General features: G+C 40.1%; 1 pseudogene; it reads right to left on the reverse strand.

The window, feature by feature from the left end:
- Positions 1–12041: 12041 nt before the first annotated feature.
- LOC147000161 (elongation factor 1-alpha 1 pseudogene) lies at positions 12042–13344 on the reverse strand (annotated as a pseudogene).
- Positions 13345–15260: the final 1916 nt, after the last annotated feature.

Consider the following 15260-nt stretch of genomic DNA (forward strand, 5'->3'; position numbering starts at 1 on the left):
ACTAGTGAGGAAGAAAGCATTTTGGTTCTAACATTAACTACAGTATTAATTGTAGATATTCCATACATGATCTGTGTTGTGTAAGAACCTCCTTTGTATAGGCTTGACCATCTCACTGCTTTTTATCAAAGTAAAGTTTTATCTTCTATCCTAATAATTCTATTTATTATGTTGATTTTTGTGTTGTCTTGTTTAGATACAGGATTTCTCTATGTAGCACACATTCCATTGCATTTGTAGCAATCCTCCTGCCTCTGACTTTAGGTGTGTGCTACATAGAGAAACTAGCTTTCCCTAGGACTCCTGTACTCTCCACGGTCACTTTGTGGTGACACCTTGGGGCCTGAGGCTGGGACTAGTCATTTCACTCCTTGTGTCTCTACCACCATGCTTCTTCCTTGTGACTTTCAGATGTCCTGCTACCTCCAACTTGATTCCCAGTTTCTCCCTCCCTCTCCCTGGATTATATGTTATCCCTTACAATCCTAAATTTTCTCACTCTTAGAGTTGCATAGAGGAAACTTCTAAATTGCCATCTTACCTGGGATAGTTTTCAAACCTTTGGTGCTGTTTGGGTGCCTGCAAAGATGGCTTAATGTATGGTCCAGTCCTAGGTGTATCCCCATAGAAATAAAAACATATGTCCACATAAAAACCTGTATGTAGCCAGTCTCACAATACTCCCTATCCAAACACCCAGCATACAGAAACAGGAAGATCATAGCAAGTTCAAAGCTAGCCTGGTGTTGATAACAGATTTCAGGCCAGCCAGGGCTACATAATTTCAAAACAGGCACAGGCATGCCTTTAATCCCAGTACTTGAAATGCAAAAACAGTTTGTGAGTTCATGGGCACCCTGGTCTACATGAGTTCCTGTGTAGTCATGGCTACACAGTGGCAGTCTATCTCCCAGTGGAGGCTGGGAATATAATTCAGGAGTCAAGTACTAATCTAGTATGCTCAAGGCCCTGGTATTGAGAACCAGCTTTGAAAAAAGAAAAAAAAAGAATAAAATAAGCCACAAAAGTTAATGGTTTTCTGAGCCTGGGGAAGCAGAGAGTGGGGCAAATATGGAGTTTCTTCTGGCATGGTGAGAATGTTCTAAAATTACAAAGTGCTGATGGATGCAATTTCCATAAAAAGTCAAAATGGCATGGGGCAGAACTAAGAATTCCTTAAAGGGGTGTGTTTTGTGGTATGTGAATTTTACCCCAATAAATGGAAATATTTTCTAAAAAAATTTAAAAGACAGCTAAAAATCTATATTAAAAAAATCAGAGAACAACTGTTATTAACTCCATGATATAAAATACAGGGTAAAATCCACCATGCCGTCCCATGGTATCATAAAACCCTTGACCTCTATGAATGTTTTCTAAACAAGCAGAAAATAATTTTTTTCTCAGTTTTATATCCTAAAAATCAAATCATTTGTCCCTTTCCTTTAATTACTTTTTAAAGTCAGTAAATGGTTCCAGAGTAGGAAATCAAGTATTAAAAAATTTTATTTATCTAAATAAATATATATGTGATGTATATAATTATGTATATAATTATATATTATATATGTATTATGTATATTATTATGTATATAATATATATAAATTATGCATTATATAAGCCTTTTTGCAAACCCTTTTGTGAGACTTCTCTATAATCTTTCTTTCCCCTTTGTTTCTGTCTAGCTAAATAGCTTCCCTTGCTGATTTTGATAGGGAGCAATAAGATGGTTTCAAGACATACACCATACACCCAATTAAATGCAGATGTAATAGAGCCATTGTTGGGTGATTATTTGAATCACACACACACACATATCAAAACCTATGATAATATGACATTTAAGATGCAAATTAAAACCAAAATAAAAGAGAAAATGCAAGTTATGGTTGTCATAGTGATCGTCCTTAAGCTAGAATATTCAGAGTCCTTCCTAAGACTTCATACTTTTTACCTTTTATGTATCAAGTGTGTTAATGTTACATGGCTCCTGATGGTTACTAACTTATATGAAGATGAAATGATCCTCTTAAATCTGCAACATTTCAGATACTAATATTAGAATTGAAATAATTACCCTAAGTTCATATAATAATTTTGAATTCTGGCTATAGTTTATTCACTGTCTTCCTTTTTTCTTATAAACCTAGTTGTCATGGTTGGTTTTTGACAAACTTGACACAAGTTGGAGTTATCTGGAAAGAGGAACTCTAGTTCAGAAATACCTTCATAAGATTTCTTGAAATCAAGCCTGTAGGAGATTTTCTTAATTCATGACCAATGTCAGAGTGCCCAAACTATTGTAGTTAAGTACCATCTTTTGGCTGGCAATCCTGGATATTAAAAGAAAGCAGGTTCAGCAAACCACAAAAAGCAATCCTGTAAGCAGTGTTCCTCTGTGGTCTGTGCTGCAGTTCCTGCCTCCAGATTCCTGTCCTGCTTCAGTTCCTGCCTTGACTTTCCTCACTGATGGAAGGATAAGATGGAATGAATCCTCCCTTCCCCCAACAGAGTTTATGGTGTTTATCACAGCAATTGAAAGCTAACTTGAAAGATGGTGTTTGGATCAATTCATTCAAACACATGAGATGAACTCATTTAGCATTATCCATGTTTGCATCAAGGCCCTCCAAGTCGAACACAGAATGTGAGAAATGCTGGATGCTGGATTCTGCTCCCAGACCTGACTTTTTGTCCCAGCATGGGAAGTAAGGTAAGAATCCTCTCAGTCTGAAAATTATAGAAGTCTGTGTTCTTCCAAGTCACATACTTCTATCTTGAAAACCACCCCATCAGTTCTCCAGTCATTATTCCACCATCTCCCTGATGAATACTTTTGAAATCTCATTTATTTTTGTAAGACAAGACAAAATTGAAGTATCCCCCAGGCAACAAACAGCAGCATGCACATGATACTTTTTTTTCCCTTCACTAAAAAGTTGTTTTTCTTAGGGCAAAAGTTGATAGGAAAGCTAAGGATTTTATGAGTAACTAGAAGGCAAATTATTATAACTCACACCTTTATAGCTTCAAAACATCTCACCCAAGAAAGTATAACCCTAAATATATACTTTTTGATATGCTGGATCAAACACATTTAAGTGAAAGAAATGATTTTTCAATTTCCGTGGTGCTTTACAGCATCATTCCAATTAACTAGCCTTTCTTCAAAGGGGAGATAACAGGGTTGAGTGCTCTGGTGGGACTCAAGCCAAATCCAGCCAGCCTGTAGTTAGCCATGACATCGGTTCATTCTTATCATTAATCACAGTGTTGTTATCCTATATTTATTTATCTCCGTCCCAAACAGAACTCAGGGTTTACACCTTACCCTGTTCCTTTATTTTATACACAACTGTATTCTGGTCCTTTCATAAAGAGGCCACATAAGAAACACAGTGTACTTGTGAAGTGAGTTAGATGGTAAACTATAACTCACCATGCTTCCTGGTAAGCACTTGAGGAAAGAGGGTTCACCCTCTCTGTTTCCCCTGAATTGAATAGAAGACATCTTTGAGATGTACAAGAAGAAATGCTTCTACTGTGTTTTTAGGAAATCATAGGTATCGGTGATGTCAGCAGTAGATACTCTGAGTATAATACACTTGACATCACAGTCTGAGATACTAGGGCCTTGCACCCAAATGGCTATGGGAAAGACTAGGTAAACTCCTTGTACAGTGCTCTGTGAGGTCCAGCGCATCCTTTGTTCTCAAACTTTTGGCCATTCTGTTTTCATCTGCTGTGCTCCCAGTCCTGTTTTAAAATTTCTTCTCAAATTTTATAAACTTTACTATTAGAAAAAACTTGCAAATACATAATGACCCACTCTCTGTATTAAAAGAGAATGTCAGGTACAAAAATATTTATATTCAAAACAGCCTTGATCCAAAAGCCATCATTTATACAATGGGAGGTCTTCAAGTATTTGTAAATTATAAGACAAGAACATTCAAGAGTCAGTAATGTAGCTGAGTTGGTAGAGTGCTTGTGTCACATGCAAAAGCCACAGGACAACAAAAATAGTCACACATACCTGTAAAGCAAGAACTTTGAAAGGGGTGTGGTAGAAGGATCAGAAATTCAAATTAAAAAAAAAATAAAATAAAATAAAAAAAAAAGAAATTCAAGGTCATCTCCAAATGCAGTGAGTTCTCAAGACCAGCCTGGGATGTATGCAACTCTGTTGTTTTGTTTTGTTTTGTTTTGTTTTGTTTTGTTTTGTTTTGTTTTGCTTTGCTTTGCTTTGCTTTGCTTTGCTTTGCTTTGCTTTGCTTTGCTTTGCTTTGCTTTGCTTTGCTTTGCTTTGCTTTGCTATGTTATGTTTTGTTTTGTTTTAAGAAGAGATGGGGTTGCTATAGAGATGAGCTAGTGGTTAAGTGCACTGATAGCTCTTCCAGAGGACCTGGGTTTTATTTCTAGCATCCATGGGGCAGCTCATAACCAACTGTAACACCAGTGCTGAAGGATTTAATGTTCCCTTCTGGCACGCGTGGACATATATTAAGGGAAAACACACTCATAGAATGTGGGACTGTAAATCCTGCCAGGAAGCTTGGTGGGTAGAGTGGGTCTGAGCCCCCAGAAACACAGGGTACACACCTGAGGTTTAGAGGTTCCCTGGTCCTTGCCAGATTCTTGGCCTGGAACACTTGCCACACTTCCCACATAAGGAAGTGACCTGTGGTCATGTAGACCCAGAACAGAGTTCTCCATGCTAATGAGGTGCCTAGAGGTCCTGAGGGTTTAGCCAATAAGCATCCCTTCCCAAATATTCCTCCCTGCAAAAGTTATTTAATCTTAATTAACTTAACCAGGGTCCACTCTGAGAAGGAGATACGATACGCATCCATTTTCCGTGATGAACAATCAATATGCAGTTTGGAACCAAGGTCTGTCTCATTCAGAGGATGGACTTGTTAGACAGCAACAGGAGGAGAGGTCCTTGGGCCTGAGGGTGTTTGATGCCCCAGTGTAGGGAAATGCCAGGGCAGGAAGACAGGTGTGGGTGGGTAGATGAGTGGGGGAGCACCCTCATAGAGGCAGGGGGAGGAGGGAATGAGATAGGGGGGTTCTGAATGGGGAGACCTGAAAAGGAGAAAGCTAAGAAAATATCTAATAGAAAGAAAGAAAGAAAGAAAGAAAGAAAGAAAGAAAGAAAGAAAGAAAGAAAGAAAGAAAGAAAGAGAGAGAGAGAAAGAGAGAAAGAGAGAGAGAGAGAGAGGGAGGGAGGGAAGGAGGGAAGGAGGGAGAGAGGAAGGAAGGAAGGAAGGAAGGAAGGAAGGAAGGAAGGAAGGAAGGAAGGAAGGAAGGAAGGAAGGCAGGCAGGAAGGAAGGAAGGAAGAAAGAGGGAACGAACGAACCACCATGGGGAGCGTGGAACAGGCCTTTGCCTACAGAGCCACTGCCTAAATCTCCCTAGAAGGCCCATCTGCACCCTAGACAACCGCTACTACCTGCCAATGAGCTAACCTGGAAGCCCCAGCCCCACCACTCCCAGCCCTGGCCCCGGGCTCAGGCCCCCAATGGTCCCAGCCTTGTTAGCTGTCCCATCGAGGCCCAACACTTCATTTCCATCTTCTCTGTGCAGTTTTCTAGTAGTGACTAGATGCCTAGAAGTTAGGGAATTCCAGCTTTGGCTTTCTTGCATCTCAGACTATGCTTCCCCACCCATGAGCAGTGTCTTAATGCTTCTCTGAAGACCTGCATCCACCCAGCGATAGTGTTGGATAAGCTCAGTCAAACTCCTGGCATTTTGCCTCCCCCAGCGGCCATGCCCAGCGGCAACGCAAGACATGGACTCATAATAGAATAGACGTAAATAAATATTTTAAAGATTATTTTAAGATATGAAGATAACAATTTCTACTACTCTGTAAGGATTGAAGAGTTGAGATAAAAATGGGGTGTAGTGGGGTTTTATGTGCATGCGTGTGCGCACACACACACACATGCACATATCTGTGATCATCAGATACTTACATTCTTTCATGATTGCAATTCTTCATAAGCTTCAATAATCAGATTATGAAACATCTTTACAAATGTGCCACATGCTGCCATTGGCTTGATTAATATTCATTTTCTCCTTTCTCTTATATAAATAAATCTGTGTGTCTCTTTGTGGGTGGCAGCATGGCAGATCAGTGAAATCCTATAACTCTCATACTGTAACAGGAAGAAGCGCCATGACACCGAAACTTAAATTCTCACTTTCATGGCAATTCACATTACAAGGCTTTCCCAAATAATACTTCAAACCAGGGCAAAACATTCCACAGACAAGCCTCTACATAATACTTCTGCACTCTGCTACTCGGTTTGCTTGAATGAAAATTTTAGATCCAGAAACCACAATGGACCATAAGAACAAAAGTCACATAGTCATTCTACTATATATGGATGATGGCACATAACTATAGAACATAAAAACTCTTGGGCCTATTGCACTATTTATGACTATCTATTTTTATCTTTTTATTGTCCCAGAAAACTGGATATTATTTGAAAAAGCTACTGAACCCATGTGTACTATGTCCTGTTAAATTCAAATCCACATTTTTTTAAAAAAGGAGATTTCATGCCTTGAATTTCGATGAGATTTCAATCTGTTATTACTTAGATTCTGTGTCTATCAAAGGCCGTGTGCCATGGTCATCAGCTTGTGGGGCTTTGGGAAGATGGTAGAATTTTAAGAAGTGGGAGAAAGTTAAATCACTGAGCATGTGTCCCTAAGGAAATTTCAGGTCCAGGTCCCTTCCTGTCCCTTCTTTGTTTCCAGGCTTAGTCATGTGAGCAGTGTTGTTTCTATGTCTATTTCTCACCATAACGCTCCCGCCTCACCTTGTGAGCTAGGTGAGAAGATCTCTGAATTGGTGAATCAGGATCTGTCTGTCCTCTGTCCAGCTTGCTGTCCTATGTGCTTTGTCACAGTCCTGGGGGAGCTGGCTGATACAGTTCCCGTAGCCTAGGAAATTATGGACTTAATTCAACCTAGACATCGTTCCTAGAACTATGCTTCCAGCATCTTCACCTGAACGTGTGTGCTCTTTCTCCCCTCTCCCCTCTCCCCTTTCCCCTCTCCCTTCTCTTCTCCTTCTCTCTCAGCTTGTCCTCTACAAATCCTCATGGATTAAATTCATAATTCTAACTTTTCTAAAGCCACCTTCATTTCCTGCTTGTAACCCAAACTAAGACAAAAGGCCAGTGTCCAAAGTTTATTGCGATCTTCCAAGTCTTAAGATACAGAACGTGCCCCTAAGTGTACCACTCTATCTGGCTTCAGTGAGAAAGAATGTGTCTAATTCCACTGTGACTTCATGTGTGAGGGAGTAGGGGCGTAACTATTGGGGTGACTCTCAGAGGGGGATTTCCCCTTCTCAAAAGAGAATGGGTGAAATGGAAGAAGGACTTATGTGAGCAGGTACTGAGGAAGGGCCGATATTGGGATGTAAAGTGAATAAATTAATTTTTTAAAAAATGTACAGAATGTGATCCATAAAGAAAATATACTGTAATATTTCTATGTAAGAAAGACATGAAATTTTTACACAGCATCTTAAACTAACAGGCTTTAACTCTCTCCTCCTACAGTCTTGGGAGGAACTGTCTGTTGTTCTGCAAATGAGTGAAAAGATCCTTCATTTCTAAGGACTAAATTACTGTTGGTTAAGATGATGTTGTTCTGAGGGAGCTGAGGCATGCTTGTCAATCTTCAGCTGTCCTGAGTTCTGTCTTTTTTTCCTCTAGCAGATTTTGAGGTTGAGATACATATGTTCTATCTCGTGATATGAATTATTTTAATTGCTTATTAAAGTTGGAAGTGTCCAACTCTGAAAAGCAGCAAGAATGCAATTTTCAGTGAACATTCTTCCTTGGAGGAGAGCCCCTAGCGAATACAGCATTCTTAAGAATTTAACTTCAGATATAACATGGGAGACAATTAAGTCTCTGGGAAATGAGACTGGAAATACACAGTCCGCCACTGTCATGAGAAGCATCCTGGGAGAGTGGTCACTTGCCAGCATTAATGACAGTCCTTGCAAGGCATGGATTCCCTATTGGAATGGGAATTTCTGAGCACTGAGATTCTGTTATGGATGAATTTGGGGGAACACCTTAAAGCAGTGCTCCCATATGATATAATGATATAATTTAGAAAATACTACATTTTGAAAAAGAAATGCAACACTCATCACCTTATTAAAGACTTTCAAGGCTCTGCATAAAGAAAGGGGGTTGGTATTATCCCATATATATTTGAGTACAACTGGGGAACTATTAATCAACAGAAAACATCTTTATCACCCTAACTCAAAAATAAAAAGTTAGTCATGAAGGACTGTTGAGTTAAATATAATCCATTCATTTACTTTTTGTTTTAATGCATTTCTCAGTTGCAAATTTGCCACTAACTAAAACTTACCTGTAGATGCAAAATCAATATTCAGGGTATTACTGTAGTTACTCACAGATGTGTACTAAGAAGTGAATTTTTGTCATCCAGAGGACACCTCCTCAGCTAAAGTTAAAAAGAAAAAAGACATCTGCCTTCCTGTTGAGTCTCCCCAACTGCAAGCAACCGTTTTTCTCGGTGTACTTGGTACTATAATTTTCGCACTGTTATGCTTTTTGTTGGTCGTTTAATTGTGGAAAATGTCTCCTAATTTAAAGTCAATCATACATGCCCTATAGGTAAAATGCATATGAAAACCTATCACCCTTTCTTCATACTCATTATGTTTAATATTTTAAAACTTACGAATAATGGTGTTTTACGCGGCATGGTGACACATGCCTTTAGTCCCAATAGTCGACATATCTCGAGTACAAAACTCACTTTAATTTCAAGGCTACTTCATCTCCAGTTTCTGACCTACAAGAGGCTAGGCAGAACACAGTGGCCTTCCTGCAGTCTCTGCACATGGCTTCCTCCCAGTTTACTACTGTCCATAACATTAGCTAATTAATTATTTAGGTCATTAACAACTCATCTGTCTTGAGTTCTGAAGACCTCCAGGACAGAATTCAGGCTTTGGAAACAATTTAAATATACTAAGCTAAACATACTCTCCTAAGCACTCCCAAAGAAATTATGTTGGACTTTTGGGGTCTTGACACAATACCACACCATGATTAATTTTTTTTTCATGCTCTCTACACTTCAATTTGGGGGCTCTCCTAAACCAGGGTAGTACACAGCAAGTACCTATTATGTAATTTTTTTTTATGTTTTGTATTTATTTTATTGTATGCATGTATGCCATGGTGTGTGTGTGTGTGTGTGTGTGTGTGTGTGTGTGTGTGTGTGTGTATGTGTGTGTGTGAGTCAGAGGATAACTTTCGGGAGTCAGTTTTCTTTCCACAGGTACTACCCTCATTTTGAAATCACATCATTGGGCTTGTCAGCGAGCGCCTTTATGTGCTGAGCCATCTCACTCACTCCTGACTATCTCTTCATATAATTTACTACAGGAAGGGCAAATAATGTGAGCACATATGAAAACATATGAATATGCAAATGTAGCTTACTTCACAAAATACATGAGTTATGACAGATAAAAACATGTATACTGAATTTCAAGCAAATTGTTTAAATAAAATGTAATTATAATCATTAAATAGTATTCAATAGTTTGTGATGATAAAACTTACCTCTTGACTCTGTCTACTTTGTATGTGTAATATTTTGAGGTATACTCTTTCTATCCTATCCCAACTGGAGTGAAACTTGAAATCAAGCTGTCCTTGAGACTCTAAGCACTGGGCCTGTAAGCCTGCACTGGAGTGCCAAGCTGATATGGTTTACATTTTATGTGTAGCCACATTTAGGCTTTTAGATTGAAAGAACCTAAAAGAGCCTTTGCAGCCCGGGGCACAATATCAAGCTGCTTAATATATACCTAGACTTTGAGTTCCAGAAGAAAAGACAGAAAAGGTTATTTGAGGCAGTAATTGTTGGTAATTTCAGAAAATGGATGAAAAAATACATCTAAGGATCTAAGAATGCCAAAAGCCCTGGGCAGAAGAGCCAAGAGAAGAGAAAAAGAATACGTAAGTGCTGCCATTTAAAACCAATGATAGAGCTACCATGTCCCACTTTTAGTTACTGGTCTTTAGTTTCCCTTTATCTATAGAATGAGCAAACTAGTCATCTAGTGTGATATTTTAAAGTGTTAGAGATTATGTATTGAAAATGAAGATAAGTACTTAGGAATGTCCCATAGTAATTCCTAACAATGAGTTAGGGTTTCAATTGACCAGCTTCAAAGCTCAGTTCTACTACTGAGGGATCTTGAGTCAATTATTACACGGGCTCTCTGTGCCTCGGTTCCTTCACTTGGAAACTGGGATTGTAATATTCCTACTGACTGTGACAGTTCAACAGATGCTAGCTACAAGATAGTACTTGAAATTAGAGCTCAGGAAATGTCAGACACTTTCATTCAATATGAAGTTAGCAATTCAAAGTTGTGTCTTCTGTACATGACAGATCTGTCTTGATTGCAGTTACTATTGATGGAGAATCTTGATCAAAGCAACTTGGGAAAGTAAGCAGTTTATGTCCGCTTACAGTTCCAGGTGGTAAGCCAACACTGAGGGAATTCAATGCAGGAACTCAAAAGGGGCAAAAACTTGGAGGCAGGAGCTGGTGAAGAGTCTACAGAGAACTCTTTACTGACTCTACTTGCAATAGGCTAGGCCCTCCTTCATCAATTAGTATATAAGAAAATGCCCTACAGCAGGGCATTTGTATTTTATTTTATTTTATTTTATTTTATTTTATTTACAATATAGCCATTGCCCTCTCCATCTGGGTCCCCACTCCAACAGTTCCTCATCCCATTCCTCCTCCCCACATCTCCTAAAGGATGCTCCCCACACAACTGGGGCCTCAAGCCTCTCAAGGATTAGGGACATTTTCTCCCACTGAGACCAGACCAGACAGTCCTCTGCTATATATGTGTCTGAGGCCTTGGGCCAGCTCATGTATGCTGCTTGGTTGGATGGTAAATGTTTGGGAGCACCCAGGGGTCCAGGCTATTTGAAACTGCTGGTCTTCCTGTGGGGTCACCCTCCTCTTCAGCTTCTTCCATCTTTCCCCTAATTCACCCATCGGGTCCTGACTTCAGTCCAATGGTTGGGTATCTGCTTCTGTCTCAGTCAGCTGTTGGTTGGGCCTCTCAGGGGACAGCCATGTTAGGTTCCTGTCTGTAAGCACACCATAGCCATCAGTAGTAGTATCAGGCCTTCATGCTTCCCTGTGAGGGAGATCCTAAGTTGGGCCAGTCACTGGACTACCTTGCTCTCAGTCTCTTCTTCATTTTGGTTCCTACAGTACTTTTAGACAGGAACAATTCTGGATCATAAATTTTGACTGTGGATTGGTAACCTCATCCCTCCACTTGAAGCCATGTCTATCTACTGGAGGTGGACCCTTTGATTTCTCTCTCCCTACTGTTGGGCATTTCAAATAAGATCACTCTCATTGAGTTCTGAGCCTCTCACCTCCGAGGTCTCTGGTACTTTCTAGATGGTCCCCTCACCTTCCACCCCCTGAAGCTGCACATTTCAGGTCATTCTGCTGACCCTCTAGGCTTCTTTCCTGTCCCCTGCCCCATACCTGATCCTGTTCCCATTTTCCCCTCCCTCTCTCCTTTCCTACCCAGGTCCCCCTTCCCTCTGCCTTCCAAGATTATTTTCTTCCCCCATCTAAGTGCAACTGAAGCATCCTCACTTGGGATTTCCTGCTTGTTAAACTTCCTAATTTCTGTGAATTGTATTCTGACTTCTCTCTACTTTTTTGGCTAATATACACTTATTTGTGAATGTATGTCTTTTGGGGTCTGGGTTACCTCACTCAGGATGATATTTTCTTCTTTTTTTTTCCTCATTAAACTTGTTTTAATGGTCTCAAAATTCTGTGACAGATTTTTGGTCAAGTTGTTTCCATTAAAAAGTATTGATTTTGAAAACTAATAACTTAAAACTGCCACACACACACACACACACACACACACACACAGGTCCACATAACATTCTTTCCTTCTGAAGGTTTTACGATGCATTGTTATCATTAACCAGTCTTTTACTATTAAACTTAAATGGCCAATTGAGACAAACAGTTCTGAGACTGTTCTTCCACCACTGATTAAGACTGGGGTGGCAGGTGTTAGGGGTAATATTCATTTAGCCTTCTGAGCTTTCTGGGCAGACTTGGTGACTTTGCCAGCTCCAGCAGCCTTCTTGTCCACAGCTTTGATGACACCTACAGCAACTGTCTGCCTCATGTCAAGAACAGCAAAACGACCAAGTGGAGGATGGTCAAAGAAGCTCTTAACACACATGGGCTTGCCAGGGACCATATCAACAATGGCAGCATCACCAGACTTCAGGAATTTGGGGCCATCTTCCAGCTTCTTACCAGAACGACCATCGACCTTTTCTTTAAGCTCAGCAGACTTGCATGCTACGTGGGCTGTGTGACAATCCAGAACAGGAGCATAGCCAGCACTGATTTGGCCTGGATGGTTCAGGATACTCACCTGAGCAGTGAAGCCAGCTGCTTCCATTGGTGGGTCGTTTTTGCTGTCACCAGCAACATTGCCTCGTCTAACATCTTTGACTCACACGTTCTTTACATTGAAGCCCACATTGTCCCCAGAAAGAGCTTCACTCAAAGCTTCATGGTGCATTTCAAGAGACTTGACTTCAGTTGTTACGTTGACTGGAGCAAAGGTAACCACCATGCCAGGTTTGAGAACACCAGTCTCCACTCGGTCCATGGGAACAGTGCCAATGCCTCCAATTTTATAGACATCCTGGATGGGCAGTGGCAGAGGCTTGTCAGTTGAACGAGTTGGTGGTAGGATACAATCCAAAGCTTCTAGCAGCATGGTGCCACTGGCACTGCCATTTTTGCGGGTGACTTTCCATCCCTTGAACCAAGGCATATTAGCACTTGGCTCCAGCGTGTTGTCACCATTCCAACCAGAAATTGGCACAAATGCTACTGTGTCAGGGTTGTAGCCAATTTTCTTAATGTTGGTGCTGACTTCCTTAACGATTTCCTCATATCTCTTCTGACTGTATGGTGGCTTGGTGGAATCCATTTTGTTGACACCAACAATCAGCTGTTTCACACCCAGGGTGTAAGCCAGAAGAGCATTCTCGAGGGTCTGCCCGTACTTGGAGATACCAGCTTCAAATTCACCAACACCAGCAGCAACAATCAGGACAGCACAGTCAGGCTGGGATGTGCCTGTAATCATGTTTTTGATGAAGTCTCTGTGTCCTGGGGCATCAGTGATGGTCACATAGTATTTGCTGGTCTCGAATTTCCACAGGGAGATGTCAAAAGTGATTCCACGCTCATTCTCAGCTTTCAGTTTGTCTAAGACCCAGGAGTACTTGAACGAGCCCTTTCCCATCTCAGCAGCCTCCTTCTCAAACTTTTTGATGGTTCACTTGTCAATTTCACCTCATTTGTAGATCAGGTGGCCAGTTGTGGTGGACTTGCCGGAATCTATGTGTCCGATTACTACGATGTTGATGTAAGTCTTTTCCTTTCCCATTTTTGCTTTGAATTAGCGGTGGCTTTCACAACACCTGCGTTCTGACGGTAAACCCGTTGTGGAAAAAAGAGGATGATATTTTCTAGTTCTATCAATTTATCTGCAAAGCTCATGGTGTCCTGTTTCTTCTGTATCCATTCTTCATTTGAGGGATATGTGGATTTTTTCCAGCTTCTGGCCATTACAAATAAGGCTTCTATAAACATAATGGGGCATGAGTCCTTATGGTATGGTGAGCATCTTTTGGGTACATACCCACGATTAGTATAGCTGAGTCTTTAGGTAAATCTATTGCCAATTTTCTGAGGAACCTCCAGGTTGATTTTCAGAGTAGTTGTTAGTTGGCAATCCCACCAGCAATGGAAGAGTGTTCCTCTTTCTCCAAATTCTCGCCAACATGTTACCTGAGTTTTTGATCTTAGCCATTCTGATTGGTGGTAAAGTGGTATTTCAGCATTATTTTGATTTATATTTTCCTAATAACTAAGGACTTGGAACATTTCTTTAAGTGATTCTAGGCTAATCTAGATTCCTCTGTTGTGAATTCTCTGCTTAGTTCTGTACCCTATTTTTAAATTGGGTTATTTAGTTTTTTCTGAAGGTTAGCTTCTTGAGTTCTTCACATATTTCGGATATTAGCCCTCTATCAGATGTGGAGTTAGTGAAGATTTTTCCCAATCCACAGGATGCCTATTTGTCTTATTGGCTATTTCTTTTGCTTTACAGAGCTTTTCAGTTTCATGAGGTCCCATCTATTAATTGCTGATCTTAGAGCTTGAGCCATTGGAGTTCTGTTCAGGAAATTTCCCGCTGTGCCAATGAGCTCAGGGTTCTTTCCCAGTTTCTCTTCTATTTGATTTGGTGTATCTGGTTTTATATTGAGATTCATGATCCACTTGGACTTGAGCTTTGTGAAAGGTGATAAATATGGATCAATTTTCATTTTTCTATAAACAAACTGCCAGTTGGACCAGCACCATATATCGAACATGTTTTCTTTTCTTTTCCATTGTATGTATGTATTTCTCTTCTTTGTCAAAGATCAGGCATCCATAAGTGTGTGGATTTATTTCTGGGTCATCACTTCTATTCCATTGATCGATCTGTCTGTCTCTGTACCAATACCATGCAGTTTTTATGACTATTGCTCTGTAGTACAGATGGTGATTCCCCTACCAGTGCTTTTATTGTTGAGAATTGTTTTTTCTATCCTGGGTTTTTGTTGTTTCATATAAGGTTGATACTTGCTTTTTCCATCTCTGTGAAGAATTGAGTTGTGATTTTGATGGAGATTGCCTTGAATCTGTAGATTGCTTTTCTTTCTCAGCCCAATTATCCTTTGTGTTGAGAAGGGCATGGGCTTTTTTTTTTTTCTTTTTTTGGTTGAGAGTTTGGAATGAAGTCTTCTATTTCCTTAGGAGATATGAGCTTACCTGCCCTTGATTTAACTTGGGTACATGTTATCAGTCTAGAAAATAATACACTTCATCTAGATGTTCCAGTTTTGTTGAGTAAAGACCTTTGTAGGAAGATCTGATGATTTTTTTGAATTTCCTCAGTTTCTGTTGTTATATTTTCCTCTTCATTTCTGATTTTGTTCATTTGGATACTGTCACTGGGTCCTTCAGTTACTTTGGCTATGTTGGTGATTTTATCAAAGAACTAGCTTTTGGTTTTATTGGTTG

Source organism: Mus caroli, unplaced genomic scaffold (genome assembly GCF_978045245.1).
Source record: "Mus caroli unplaced genomic scaffold, Mus_caroli_1 scaffold_20, whole genome shotgun sequence".
Taxonomy (NCBI): domain Eukaryota; kingdom Metazoa; phylum Chordata; class Mammalia; order Rodentia; family Muridae; genus Mus; species Mus caroli.